This window comes from Thalassophryne amazonica, chromosome 20, assembly GCF_902500255.1.
Source record: "Thalassophryne amazonica chromosome 20, fThaAma1.1, whole genome shotgun sequence".
NCBI lineage: Eukaryota > Metazoa > Chordata > Actinopteri > Batrachoidiformes > Batrachoididae > Thalassophryne > Thalassophryne amazonica.
In genome coordinates this window covers 10,141,656-10,157,609 of record NC_047122.1, presented here as the reverse complement: position 1 = coordinate 10,157,609, position 15,954 = coordinate 10,141,656, and positions in this window count along the sequence as shown.

The following is a 15,954-nucleotide window of genomic DNA, read 5'->3' as shown; positions in this document are numbered from 1 at the left end:
ATTTTGGAGGGCATTCCAAGAAGAGGTGGAGGCAAAACTAAAAGCTTTATTTTTTTTTAACATTTTAGTTTCTGTAACATTTAAGACCGATTTCAATTTGCCCAGGCAAAACTGGACTACATCGAAGGCTAACTGCAAACATTCAAATTCACGAATAATTGAGTTGGAACAACAATAAATTACAGTGTCATCATCATAAAGATGGAAGAAGAGCATTTAATAAATTTACACACAAGTCAAGTCACACAATTTTGAGCCATGAAGCTCAAAACTGAGCTCAGGCGCATCCTGTTTTCATTGATCATCCTCAACATGTTTCTGTAGCTTAATTGGAGTCCACCTGGGGTAAATTCAGTTGATTGGACATGATTTGGAAAGACACACACTTGTTGACAAATAAGGTCCTACAGTTGAAAGTGCATGTCAGAGCACAATCCAAGCAAGAAGTCAAAGGAATTGTCTGTAGACCTCTGAGACAGGATTGTCTTGAGGCATCAGTCTGAAGAAGACCTCCATCATTCAAGGTTATTGGCCTCCATCATTCATGCATGGAAGAAGTTAGGATCCACCAGGACTCTCCCTACAGCAGGCTGTGTGTCTAAACAGATCGATTTGAGGAGAAGGGCCTTAGTCAGGGAAGTGACCATGAATCTGATTGTCACTCTGTCAGAGCTCCAGCATTCCTCGGTGGAGAGATGAGAACATTCCAGAAGGACAATCATCTCTGCAGCAATCCAACAATCAGGTCTGTGTGGTAGAGTGGCCAGATGAAAGCCACTCCTTAGGAAAAGGCACATGACAGCCCGCCTGCAGTTTGCCAAAAGTCACCTGAAGGACTCTCAGACCATGAGAAACAAAATTCTCTGGTCTGATGAGACAAAGACTGAACTCTGTGGTGTCATGTTTGGAGGAAACCAGGCACCATCCCTACAGTGAAGCATGGTGGTGGCAGCATCATGCTGTGGGGATGTTTTCAGCAACAGGAACTGGGAGACTAGTCAGTGCATAGAGACACCCTGAATACGAACCTCCTCCAGACCTCAGACTGTGGTGATGGTTCATCTTTCAGCAGGACAGTGACCCTAAGCACACAGCAAAGACATCAAAGGAATGGCTTCAGGACAACTCTGTGAATGTCCTTGAGTGGCTCAGCCAGAGCCCAGAACTGAATCCAATTCTCTGGAGAGATCTGAAAATGGCTGTGCACTGAAGCTCCCCATCCAACCTGATGGAGCTTGAGAGGTGCTACAAAGAGGAATAGACAAAACTGCCCAAGATAGGTATGACAAGCTTGTGGCATCATATTCAAGAAGATTGAGGTTGTAATTGCTGCCAAATGTGCATCAACAAAGTATTGAACAAAGTGTGTGAATACCTATGCACATGTGTTTCTTAGTTTTTTATGTTTAATAAATTTGCAAAAATCTAAAAAAAAAAAAAAAAAACTTTTTTCATGTTGTCATTATGGGGTGTTGTGAGTACAATTTTGAGGGGATAAATGAATTTACTTCATTTTGAAATAAGGCTGTAACATAATAAAATGCGGAAAAGGGGAAGTGCTGAGAATACTTTCTGGATTCAGTGTATAATTTAATTTATTAGCCTGTAAATAGGGAATTCATAATATGACATTACCAATACAATTAAAATTTGCAGTGTCTCCAAAAATTCCCCTCTGAAGAGGAACATTTCAAAAGAACAGAAAGCCTGGAACTACTTAGGGCAGTGTCAGTAGAGACCAATAAAGTCTATGACAGTGATGTCATAGATCACGTGGGGAAGCTCACGTGGGGGCATCCCCAGACTTGCATGATGGATTGTGGAAAGCACATGGGGACAGCCACGGGGACGACTTGCTGTGAGACTGGGTTGCTTCATCAGGAAGCTGTATTTTATAATTTTAATTCATTTATATCAAGTTGTAGAGATTCAGTTTGAGTTTAAGGAAGATAACTTTACTTTGATTTATCTAAAGTTCTCTCACTGGTATGTCACACAGCAAAATTAAGAGGTTATTTAAAAATAAGTCCTTCAGAGAGCAAAATGAAGAGGTTACACAGGTTTTATACAGAACAGAGGAGGAGTAAATAACCTGTATTTCTTTCAGCCTGAGCATTTTCACTTTATATCATGAATCAACAGCTGTCTGCTCATTTAAAATCACTGGAGAAACACGTATATATAAGGGAACCTGAATTAAAGGAGAAATGCCGCTTTTAACAACCTGGACCTCATTTCCGATCGTTTACTCATGATATAACTTTGATGTCATGTGGAATTTGTGGTTCAGATGATGTTTTCAGTTTAAAATCTGAGTCAAACATTTGTCTTCTTCTGCTAAGATGGATTAGAACTTCTTGTGGTACATAGCACCAACTACTGTACAAAGAGGAACCTCGCAGTCAGTATGGGCCACCAGTTTCAAAATGCAGCTCCAGACGTGTGGTGCCATGACATGTTAATCATCTGTGTCCAATCAGATTTCAGGGGAGTGCAGCACAATCCGGCCTCTGGTCTAGCTCCATGCATGCCAGGAAGTGTTCAACATTTGACATTTCCTGTTTCACTGTGGACTCTAAATTTTGGCACTTCCTGTTTCAGTGTGAACTGAGTTACCATGAGATTCCACAAGATCTCGATTCAGGAAGTGTCAATACAGGAAGTGTTTGACATTTGACATTTTCTGTTTCACTGTGCACTCAAAGTTTGGCACTTCCTGTTTTGGACTCCCTGTGCAACGCTTTGCACTGAAATTAAATAACTGAAATTAAAAGGGACTTGGTTACTATGTTTTCTCTAAAGCACTCACTTTCTCAGGAAATTATCTGTGTCATATCTGTGCTTGGAATCAGAGCTTGGAACCAAATTTTGTTAATCCAAATAACCACAAATATTTGATAAATGCAGCATCTGTGCATACATTCCACAATTGCCAATACAATGTAGGCCAGTGAACAGAGTCATACCTGAATTGGCATGTTGCTGGAAATCCTGAGAAATAAATGTTTGAAGGAAAAAAAAAAGACATTTTTGTGTGATCTGTGTAAAAACAATTGAAGACAAATAATGATTTTTTGGGATCTCATGAGTGTTATTAACAGGTAGATAAATGGATTTCTCTCGATGTTTTTGCAAGGTATAAGAAAGGTTTATTGGTCAGTTTTTAGTGGATGTTATGGATCTGTCTTGTGCACTTCCTGTTTACTTTGATGATCACCTTTCATTTGTGTTGCTTTTAGCTTTCTTCCTGTGTGTGTCTGTTCAGCTGTTTCCAGTCCTCCTCTGCTGTTTCTGGTTCCCCTAATTAGTCTCTGCAAGATTGTCATGTTTTCATGCTGTTTTCCCAGCGTCCTTGTGTCTTTTGTTTGTTGACCTTTGCTACCTGAACCTGACTCTACCTCTTAGGCTGCAACCACTGATTGCCCTTTGTGTTTTGACCACCTGCCAGTTGTACAGACTCACTTGTGGGAAGCAGTAAGATGGCGGCATGCATAGACGCAGCGGCTCTGTGCGCTCACTTTCAGTGATTTGTTTTATTGTTTATGTATGTCCTAATTGTCTTAGCTACTTTCTGCCAAGCTAACAACACCTACATTTGACATGATGTGTTAAAAATTGGAGTTTTGTGCAAGAAAAGTATTACAGCGGAGTCTTCTTGTTCATACAGCATCCCGGTACACATAACAAGGCACCCCGGCTCTCCGTGGATCACCATCCCAATGAAAAGGAAGTGAAGACAGTGCAGGGAGCACAAGCAAAAGTGGGGATGCAAGGGCTAGCAGGGTAGTTAGGCAGTGGAAGTGGGACACACAACCACCGCTTCACAGCCTCTCCCTTACCAATATAAGATTCCTCTCTAATAAAATGGACAAACTGAGGCTGAAGGCGGCTTCGGATAACTTTACCAGAGGCTGCTGTGTCCTACTCTTTACAGAAACTTTGCTACACTCATCCATCCCAGACTCGCTTATCAAGTTAGCATGCTAATCAATTCAGCACCTTGACAGGACCACTGACTCTGGTAACAAAGGAGGAGGGTTATGTATGTACATCCACAACAACTAGTAGCCAGCCACTGTTCCTCAGATCTGAATATTTGACTGTATAAATGTTGACCGTTTTAACCTTCCTTTGGAGTTACTGGAGTCTTGCTGACCGCGTTTACATTCAACCAGATGCTAATGCTAGCACAGCCTCAGCATTTTACATAACAACATCAACCTACAGTTGAACTGACATCCTGACGTGGTTGCACATTATCGTGGATGATTTTAATTAGGTGGAATTAAATCAGTGCTCCCCAGACTAATCATGTCAAATGTGCCACAAGAGGAGCAAATACACTGGACAAGATGTACACCAACACTGTCAAGTCCTACTCTTGTTCAATTCAACACCTCCCACTTGAGCTCCAGGTATTACAAACCCAGAGAGGTCACACAAGTCATTCACACCTCCGGTTGTTCTTCAGTGGGAAGTAGAATGACAAGGTGTCTGACATCTCTATGAAGAATTGTGGCAGGAATTTTGGTATGAAGTCTCTTGGCTCTTTCATTGTTTGCTCTTGTCAATAAATTTATTGTCATTGTCAAGGTAACAACAAAATTACATTTAGAGCAATTCATACAATCAGTAACTTGTGCAAAATAGCAGTGTGATGTAAACAGTGCAGTATGTAGGCACATATTATGTAAACACTGACATTGCAGGGAGGGAGAATAGATTAAGACTTATTGTAGAATATTGCTGATGGAATGTTTGCTGCATCAATGCAAGACCAGTTCACAGTTATAGCCGGTGTGAGATATTGGAGAGTAAAGGGAGTTGAGAAGTGCAGTGTTCATTTAGGAGTCTGATGGCCTGGGGGTAGAGGCTATTTGCCATCCTGCTGGTCCTGGCAGGGAATGACCTGTACCTCCGGCCAGTAGGCAGCTGGATGGAAGCGGTCTCTGATGGTATTATGAGTCTGGTGTAGGCAGCGGGAGATGTACACAGTGGAAATCGCTGGGAGGTCAGACTCAATGATTTTTCCTGATGTCTTCACCACCCTCTGGATCGCCTGCTTCTCTGCTTTAGTGCAGCTGGAGAACCACACAAGCAAGCCATATGTCAGCACACTTTGGATGGCACAGTTATAGAAATTGATCAATAAGCCTATAGGAATGGTCTATTTGAAGAGGTTCAGTCAGGTTTTAGAATTCATCATAGTACAGAAACAGCATTAGTGAAGGTTACAAATGATCTTCTTATGGCCTCAGACAGTGGACTCATCTCTGTGCTTGTTCTGTTAGACCTCAGTGCTGCTTTTGATACTGTTGACCATAAAATTTTATTACAGAGATTAGAGCATGCCATAGGTATTAAAGGCACTGCGCTGCGGTGGTTTGAATCAAATTTATCTAATAGATTACAATTTGTTCATGTAAATGGGGAATCTTCTTCACAGACTAAGGTTAATTATGGAGTTCCACAAGGTTCTGTGCTAGGACCAATTTTATTCACTTTATACATGCTTCCCTTAGGCAGTATTATTAGAAAGCATTGCTTAAATTTTCATTGTTATGCAGATGATACCCAGCTTTATCTATCCATGAAGCCAGAGGACACACACCAATTAGTTAAACTGCAGGAATGTCTTACAGACATAAAGACATGGATGACCTCTAATTCCTGCTTTTAAATTCAGATAAAACTGAAGTTATTGTACTTGGCACCACAAATCTTAGAAACATGGTGTCTAACCAGATCCTTACTCTGGATGGCATTACCCTGACCTCTAGTAATACTGTGAGAAATCTTGGAGTCATTTTTGATCAGGATATGTCCTTCAATGCGCATATTAAGCAAATATGTAGGACTGCTTTTTGCATTTGTGCAATATCTCTAAAATTAGAAAGGTCTTGTCTCAGAGTGATGCTGAAAAACTAATTCATGCTTTATTTCCTCTAGGCTGGACTATTGTAATTCATTATTATCAGGTTGTCCTAAAAGTTCCCTGAAAAGCCTTCAGTTAATTCAAAATGCTGCAGCTAGAGTGCTGACGGGGACTAGAAGGAGAGAGCATATTTCACCCATATTGGCCTCTCTTCATTGGCTTCCTGTTAATTCTAGAATAGAATTTAAAATTCTTCTTCTTACTTATAAGGTTTTGAATAATCAGGTCCCATCTTATCTTAGGGACCTCATAGTACTATATCACCCCAATAGAGCACTTCGCTCTCAGACTGCAGGCTTACTTGTAGTTCCTAGGGTTTTTAAGAGTAGAGTGGGAGGCAGAGCCTTCAGCTTTCAGGCTCCTCTCCTGTGGAACCAGCTCCCAATTCGGATCAGGGAGACAGACACCCTCTCTAATTTTAAGATTAAGCTTAAAACTTTCCTTTTTGAAAAAGCTTATAGTTAGGGCTGGATCAGGTGACCCTGAACCATCCCTTAGTTATGCTGCTATAGACTTAGACTGCTGGGGGGTTCCCATGATGCACTGAGTGTTTCTTTCTCTTTTTGCTCTGTATGCACCACTCTGCATTTAATCATTAGTGATTGATCTCTGCTCTCTTCCACAGCATGTTTTTTTTCCTAATTCTCTCCCCTCAGCCCCAACCAGTCCCAGCAGAAGACTGCCCCTCCCTGAGCCTGGTTCTGCTGGAGGTTTCTTCCTGTTAAAAGGGAGTTTTTCCTTCCCACTGTCGCCAAGTGCTTGCTCACAGGGAGTCGTTTTGACCGTTGGGGTTTTTCTGTAATTATTGTATGGCTTTTGCCTTACAATATAAAGCACCTTGGGGCAACTGTTTGTTGTGATTTGGCGCTATATAAATAAAATTGATTGATTGATTGATTGAATGATTGAAGCCTCTGAGGGATGTTAAGTTTCTTTAACTTCCTCAGGTAAAAGAGACAGTGCTGAGCTTTTCCCACAGCAGAGGTAATGTTACTGCCCCAGGACAGATCCTCCAACACTGTCAGGCCCAGGAATTTAAAAGAAGGCACTCTCTCCACTGGCTCCCCATTTATGAACAGAGGTGTGTGGTCTGATGATGATTTACGGAAATCCACGATTATTTCCTTGTTTTTTTTTATGTTTAAGGACAGAATGTGTGTCTTGCACCACTTTATCAAAAGCTCAGTCTCCTCCCTATATGGAGTTAGTCATTATTGCTTGATATGAGTCCGAGCACAGTTGTGTCATCTGCATATTTTATGATGTAATTAGTAAGAGGTGAGGGAGAGCAGTCATATGTGTAAAGTGTGTACAGGAGTGGAGTTAGTACACAGCCCTGGGGAGCACCGGTGTTGATGAAGATGGTAGGTGAAATGTGCCCCCTACTTTTACATACTGAGAGCGGTTAGTTAAAAAGTCCAGTATCTAATTGCATAGTATGTTGTTTAATCCAAGGTTTCTCAGTTTCAACAGGAGTGTGCTTGGCAGAATGGTGTTGAACACCGAGCTAAAATCAATAAAAAGCACTCTCACATGGATGTTTTTCTGTTCCATATTTTCCAATAGAGTGTGAAGCACAGTAGCGACACCATCCTCTGTTGATCTGTTTTCCCTGTATGCAAATTGGTGCTGGTCCAGAGCCGGTGGAATGGCCCTCTTGATATGTTTCAATATCAGTCGCTCAAGGCACTTGGCGAGGATGGAATTAAGAGCCACAAGCTGGTAATCATTCAAGGAGATGACGTTGGCCTTTTTATGTACGATAATAATTGTGGTTGCCTTGAAAATGTGGGCCCCTCTTTGCCGTTTGGCGTTGTGATGGGAACAGGATAGCTGGGAAATGTTTTCGCAAGCACATCTCTTACATGGCTTTGTTGCCAGCATTGACACTGACCACTCCAGCCAGCTTATACTGTTCTCTGAGGGTGTTTTGGTCAGCCAACCAGACCACATCTCCAACAGCAACATTTAGCTCTTTGGTGTGCCATATATTTTTTATGAACAGATTAGCTCCAGCCAACTGGCACCCCTTCTTCCAAAATTTGCTTACCTCAGATTTGAAGTCTTTTGTAAGGATAGCTATCAAACTGGAAATCTCCAGGGTCTCCCTTTGGACTGGCACGTCATAAAAGCAGAGAGATTGGGGTGATGTACTTGACACAGTCTTCCCTGCTTTGAGTTTTTACATCACTTTGTCTCTCATTTGCACTTGACCAGTGGAGGAGTGGCCTATGAAATCAGCTGGAAATGTTGCAGCTCATGGCAGAGAGATTGTAAACAAACTCCAGAGGAAGGCATTCTCAGGTGCATTAACAAATGAGAGAGGGTGCTCAAGGTCCACATCACTACTTTGACAGCTGCCTCGGCTGCACCATTCATTTGGGGAGATTTCACAGGGTGTAGCTTCCATGATGATTCTGTTCCATGCCTGGCAGCTGTGTCTTCAAGTTCAGACTTATTTAGTTGGTCAAGGAATTTATGAAGCTTCTCCAAAGCAGGTTTGTTTTCCACAAAGTTAGTGCCAAAGTCTGACCAGAGTTTCTTGGAGTGTCCGTTTTAGTGAAGGAAATCTTTGATAGGCCAGCATGAATCTTTCAGATGACATGTCACTCACCACTTCATTGCGCATGGCTCAGGAGGCCACGCAGCAGAAGACGATTCCCAATACTTTGACTCTTGTTCTTTAACTGGCCTTATCTTTCACTTCATAAGGACTAAACAGGTCCTTGGTGGTGATTTCAAAGGGTGCAGCTGGGCCTTTCTGCTCTAGAGGCAGTTCAGCCATGATTTGTATATACATTTATATTTTCAGTTTAAGTAGTTTATGGATTTCAGTTCACGCATCAATTACTGCAAGAATCTTAATCGCAAACCCTACTGCTGCAAAAATCATCACAGTGTCAACAAATCATTGCTGAACTGCCTCTAGAGCAGAAAGATACATCTCACGCTCCTCCAGCCATATAGAGTTATAAAGCCATATAGAGTTGTATATATTTTTGATGTCTCCTAGAGCTGCATGTATCCCTTCGCTGAACCACAGAAGAATAGGGTTGATAGGGTTGAGAACATCTGGTCCCTTTAGGAGAAGGTCATTCATGCACATGCCATTGTATTTCTGGCTACTATTCCATAGAATATGAACTGGTGTTGTAACTGAATGAGGGTTTGGCGCCACCACGTGGCTTACATACCACACTGGACCATTCCATTTTTGTTGGTGAGTTTCATGGCTGCACCTCGTTTGGCCATTTCATGATTCTCATTTGCATATGCGACTCTCCAGTCTGGCTCTCTGCTCAGTTGCTTTTCCATCCTCAAGAAACAAGCCTGGACTGCACCTTTATTGTTGGGGAGAGTGGCTGGATCTACAGTACTTTGCATGCCAATGTGGAGATGGTGTGTGAGCATTCCCCTTCTTGTAGGTAAGGCCTCCTTTAATTATGTCAAGCTCCCTTTCTTCTGCCAGAGTCATTTCGTATCCTCCTGGTGGACAGTTTCCACACCTGCATTCTCCACATCTTGGCTCACATACAGCTCCAATGCTGTCCCAGTGCCACCACTCAAGGAACTCACAGTTGCTGTAAATTTGGTCTGAGCCACATCCTCCTACTGTAAGCGGGATGTGTCAGTTGTTGGACTTCTGATTTCTTGAAACTTGACAGCTGCTGTCCTCATGGAGCGAGTGAACTATTTTCTGGACCCATATGCTGCCACCTCCACTTCTTTAAACAAGTCTGGATGTGCTCACCCACAAGATGAGGTCTCCAATGATTTTACCCTCTGAGGGGCAAGTATTCCATCTAGGTGGCCAATGAGGAGTTCAACCTCTTCTGGCATTTCCAATTCTTCAAGTTCAACTTCTGGGAAGCATTTTTTCAACACCTCAGGTTCAATTACTTGATGCACTTTGGTGATTTCACCCAAGTTGTAGCAGACCAATTCATGAGCTCTCTCTGTTTCTTTAGGAGTCTTGATTCTGACTTTCAGGAGATACCTTTGTGTTTTCACCTTTATAGTCATTCCACCAACTCCATACACAGCTAATCTTATCTTCTCATTTATTAACCTCAGTCTTTCAGCAGCCTTGTGAGTGGTGTAGTTTGTGTCTGAAGCAAGAACAATTAAAGTCTTAATCTTCTGCCCTGCATTTGCAGTGACTGTCATCAACATCATGATGGCAGGAGGATCAAAGAGCCCATTTCTCTGCAGTAACTCAGATTGGCCTGAAGCATTGGGTGTCACTGTGGTCTTGTTGGTGAAAGCCTTTCTGCATCGATCTGCTGTTTCTTTCCATCTTCAACTTTTTTGACTTCTCCTTTTGGGTAGAGGAAAAATGGTGATCTGGGTCACTGCCTCATCTTTTACAATCTTTATTTCTGCATAGGAAAGTGTCTCTGCAGTATTCATCTTCATCATGGTATCATAGATATTTTCTGTATGCTCCCACCTTTTTTAACACAGTGTTCTTTTCTACAGAACAAGATTTTGTTGTTGTATCCACTGTCACCACAGACACCACATACTTCATCAGGCTCTCCTTTCTTTGTTGTTCTTGTTAAGGCAATCTTTCAATCTTTTTGTCTGAAGATCAGATTTTTTCCATCTTCTCCATAGTTCTAAGCTGTGTGAGTCTCTCTAGTATTTCCTCTTGATTTTTCAGGAACTTCAAGAGCATATCAAAGTGGTTGGCTCATTGTGACATTGTTTCTGGGTTCAATCATGAGCATCAACCAGTCTCTTTTAATAAAGTCAGGAAACTTACTTTCAATGGATTTAATTACCAGTGGATTCTTTAAGGCTCCAGACTTTCCTAACTTTGATGTCTGCCAGAACCTTCTCCACTGACTGTATGAGGTCAGTGACCTTTCTTGGCTGGTTCTCTTTCACATGTGGCATCTTCTTCAGCTCTTCAAGGATGGTGATGGTTGACTTGTTGCCATATTTATTCACCAGGACTCTGAACATGTCATTGACTGTGGTGGAGGTTGAAAGTCCACCTTCAAAGCTGGTGATATGGTTCTCTACAGCACAGCCCACGACAACCTCAAGAGAGGCATCAGGAAGTCCAAGGAGGACTTCAGGACTTCAAGAGGAGGAGGATCGACGACCACTTGGCCAGCAACAACAGCAGGCAGACATGGATGGCGGTCCAGCATCTCACCAATTACAAACCCGGCATCAGAGCTGCTGAACGTGATGCAGCACTGGCAGAAGAGTTAAATCTCTTCTTCGCTCGCTTCAAGACTGTGACACCAGGGACAGCCACCTTGCAGCAGCCAAGAGCAACTTCATGGTGGGGAAACATGAGATGAGGCACACACTGAAGGGTGTCAACCCACACAAAGCAACAGGCCTTGACAGCATCTCCGGACAGGTGCTGAAAGACTGTGCAGACCAGCTTGGTGGGATTTTCACTAAAATATTTAACCGGTCCCTGACACAGTCTGCTATTCTGTCATACCTGAAGACTTCCACCATAGTCCCCCTACCCAAGAAATCCCTCATAACTAGTTTCAGTGACTACCGGTCTGCTGTACTCACTCTGGTGGTGATGAAGTGTTTTTTTTTAAAAAAACTGATTCCCAGCATGAAATTAGTCAAATTTTCGTGGCTTTTTTTTAAAACTCAATATTACTAAACCTACTGCTACCCTCAACCCTAACCATAACCATAACCTAATCCTACTCCTAGCCCCCACCCTAACCATAACCACTCCGACCCCCCTGCTTCACTTTTAATTTCATGCAGCCATCACGGAATGAATGAGAATGAATTTGTGCTGCCGTGACGAAAATGAGGCACTTTTTCGTCAATATCACGAACCAATAATGTATATTTTGTGCTGCTGAATCACAACTTGCCATGAGACCAAAATCAAATCAAATCAATTTTATTTATATAGCGCCAAATCACAAAAAACAGTTGCCCCAAGGCACTTTATATTGTAAGGCAAAAGCCATACAATAATTACAGAAAAACCCCAACTGTCAAAACGACCCCCTGTGAGCAAGCACTTGGCGACAGTGGGAAGGAAAAACTCCCTTTTAACAGGAAGAAACCTCCAGCAGAACCAGGCTCAGGGAGGGGCAGTCTTCTGCTGGGACTGGTTGGGGCTGAGGGGAGAGAACCAGGAAAAAGACATGCTGTGGAGGGGAGCAGACCAGGTTGCAAAACCCCATAATGACAATGTGAGAAAAGGTTTTTTTTTTTTTTTTTTTTATGATTTTTGAAAATTTATTAACAATAAAAAAACAACATCATGTATACGAGGTCTGTCAATAAAGTATAGGTCCTTTTTTTTTTTCAAAAACTATAAGGATTTCATTCATATGTTTTTACCTCAGACATGCTTGAACCCTTGTGCACATGCGTGAGATTTTCCACACCTGTCGGTGACGTCATTCGCCTGTGAGCACTCCTTGTGGGAGGAGTCGTCCAGCCCCTCGTCGGAATTCCTTTGTCTGAGAAGTTGCTGAGAGACTGGCGCTTTGTTTGATCAAAATTTTTTCTAAACCTGTGGGGCACATCGAAGTGGACATGGTTTGAAAAATTTAGCTGGTTTTCTGTGAAAATTTTAACGGCTGATGAGAGATTTTGAGGTGATACGGAGCGGGACGTCGTGAAGCGCTCCCAGGCGCCATCGTCAGCCTGTTTCAAGCTGAAAACCTCCACATTTCAAGCTCTATTGATCCAGGACGTCATGAGAATAGAGAAGTTTCAGAAGAAGTTGGTTTCAGCATTTTATCCAGATATTCCACTGTTAAAGGAGATTTTTTTAATGAAAGACGTGCGGACGGATTGCAGCATCAGCTCGCAGCCGCCGCGACGCTCCGCCACAGGAAAAACACCTCTGTTGGAAGCCTTAAGGACAAGTTGGAACATGCCCAGCTGTTAAACAATTTCTCAGATACTCACTCCAGTGAAAGCCATCAAAAGCCACCTGGATTTTACAAATGGTTATCAACACGGAGGTTTCTTATAGTTCTTATAGATTTCTTATAGTGTTTCTTACAGCCAGAAAGTTGTCATTTGAAATGACTTTAGTTTTGTGTCTTATGACCATAGGTGAGGGTCGGAACATAGATCGATCGGTAAATCGAGAACTTTGCCCCCCTGCTCAGTGCTCTCTTCTCACGACAGTCCGATACAGCGACCACATCACTGCAGATGCTGCACTGAGCCGTCCGTCAATCTCAGGCTCCATCTGTCCCTCACTTGTGAACAAGACCCTGAAATACTTAAACTCCTCCACTTGAGGCAAGGACACTCCACCGACCTGAAGAGGGCAAGGCACCTTTTTCTGGTCGAAAACCATGGCCTCAGATTTGGAGGTGCTGATCCTCATCCCGGACACTTCACACTCAGCTGCAAACTGCCCCAGTGCACCCTGAAGGTTTGACGAAGCCAACAGGACCACATCTTCCGCAAACAGCAGAGATGAGATTCTGTGGTTGCCAAACCGGACCCCCTCTACACCCTGGCTGCGCCTAGAAATTCTGTCCATAAAGGTGATGAACACAATTGGTGACAAAGGGCAGCCCTGGCAGAGGCCAACGTGCACTGGAAACAGGTTTGACTTATTACCGGCAATGCGAACCAAGCTCCTGCTGCAGTCGTACAGGGACTGTATACCCTTAGCAAAGGACCCCGGACCCCGTACTCACGGAGCACCCCCCACAGGGCGCCTCGAGGGACAACGCACATGTGGACTGGTTGGGCAAATTCCCATGAACCCTCGAGCACCCGATGGAGGGTGTAGAGCTGGTCTAGTGTGCCACAACCAGGACAAAAACCACATTGCTCCCCCTGAATCTGAGGTTTGACTATCAGTCAAATTCTCCTCTCCAGTACTCTGGAATAGACCTTACGGGAGAGGCTGAGGAGTGTGATCCCCCTGTAGTTGAAACACACCCTCCAGTCCCCCTTCTTAAACAGAGGGACCACCAACCTGGTCTGCCAATCCAGAGGCACTGTCCCCAACTGCCACGCAATGTTGCAGAGATGTGTCAACCAGGACAGTCCCACAACATCCATAGACTTAAGGTACTCAGGATGGATTTCGTCCATTCCAGGAGCCTTGCCACCAAAGAGCTTTCTGACCACCTTCGGTGACTTTGGCTTGGGTGATGGTGAGTCTGCCTCTGAGTCCGCAGTCTCTGCTTCCTCTTCAGAAGACGTGACGATGGGATTGAGGAGATCCTCGAAGTATTCCTTCCACCGCCCGACAACATCCCCAGTCAGGGTCAACAGCTCCCCACCCGCACTATAGACAGTGTTGGCGGAGAGCTGCTTCCACCTCCTGAGGTGCAAGCAGCAACTGCACCACAGACTAAAACAGTTAAATGTGGTCTATTAAACATTAGGTCTCTCTCTTCTAAGTCCCTGTTAGTAAATTATATAATAATTGATCAACATATTGATTTATTCTGCCTTACAGAAACCTGGTTACAGCAGGATGAATATGTTAGTTTAAATGAGTCAACACCCCCGAGTCACACTAACTGCCAGAATACTCGTAGCACGGGCCGAGGGGGAGGATTAGCAGCAATCTTCCACTCCAGCTTATTAATTAATCAAAAACCCAGACAGAGCTTTAATTCATTTGAAAGCTTGACTCTTAGTCTTGTCCATCCAAATTGGAAGTCCCAAAAAACAGTTTTATTTGTTATTATCTATCGTCCACCTGGTTGTTACTGTGAGTTTCTCTGTGAATTTTCAGACCTTTTGTCTGACTTAGTCCTTAGCTCAGATAAGATCATTATAGTGGGCGATTTTAACATCCACACAGATGCTGAGAATGACAGCCTCAACACTGCATTTAATCTATTATTAGACTGAATTGGCTTTGCTCAAAATGTAAATGAGTCCACCCAACACTTTAATCATATCTTAGATCTTGTTCTGACTTATGGTATGGAAATTGAAGACTTAACAGTATTCCCTGAAAACTCCCTTCTGTCTGATCATTTCTTAATAACATTTACATTTACTCTGATGGACTACCCACCAGTGGGGAATAAGTTTCATTACACTCGAAGTCTTTCAGAAAGCGCTGTAACTAGGTTTAAGGATATGATTCCTTCTTTATGTTCTCTAATGCCATATACCAACACAGTGCAGAGTAGCTACCTAAACTCTGTAAGTGAGATAGAGTATCTCGTCAATAGTTTTACATCCTCATTGAAGACAACTTTGGATGCTGTAGCTCCTCTGAAAAAGAGAGCTTTAAATCAGAATGCTTTGCGGTCTGTGTTTGTTACAAAACCTCAGAATTAGTGCCTTATTCAACATTAAAAGATATATGTTATATTTTAACTTTGTACAAATGACAGAATTGACATTAATGGAGTTATTCTATCAGTATTTTCAAAAAGCCATAAGTTAGTATGAGTTTATTTTTTAAGACCTCCGCCTGACCGGAGTGTTGAAATTGATAGGGAGTTGGCTTTATGGCTGCTCTTGGTGGGCCTTTGTGGTGCAAGTGTTGTAAACAAGAGCTTCCAGCAGGAGCAGAACGTTAGAAGAAAAATTATTATGATTAGTAAAGAGTTGATTTCGTGGATGCTGTCAGAATTTGTTTGTGCTGCTTCCTGCAGGCGAGAAGCATGGTCAAACATTCTTGCTTATTCTTTAAGTCTTTTACTGCTTTTGATGCTTTCAAAAGCGATTGTGTTAAAAATCAATTTCAGTTTTTTAGTAACTGCAAATGTCCCATAGACAACACTGGAATTTATCGGTTATCGATTATCTGTAACTTCCGATACATTTTTGGGTGGTTTATCGGTTTATCTTTATCAAAGATAACTTTTCAGTTATCTTATTATTGGTTATCAAAGTTAATTTTTTGGTTATCTGTGCCCACCACTGGTCCATTGTTACCAAATACAAGCACAAAGAATTCACTGACCACCATTTCCATTATGTTGTTGAAAAAAGGAAAAAAAATATTTGCTGTAACTGGGACTGACTTTGAGTTAAACCTGCACTGCACCTTTTGGATTCTGTGTTTTCTCTTG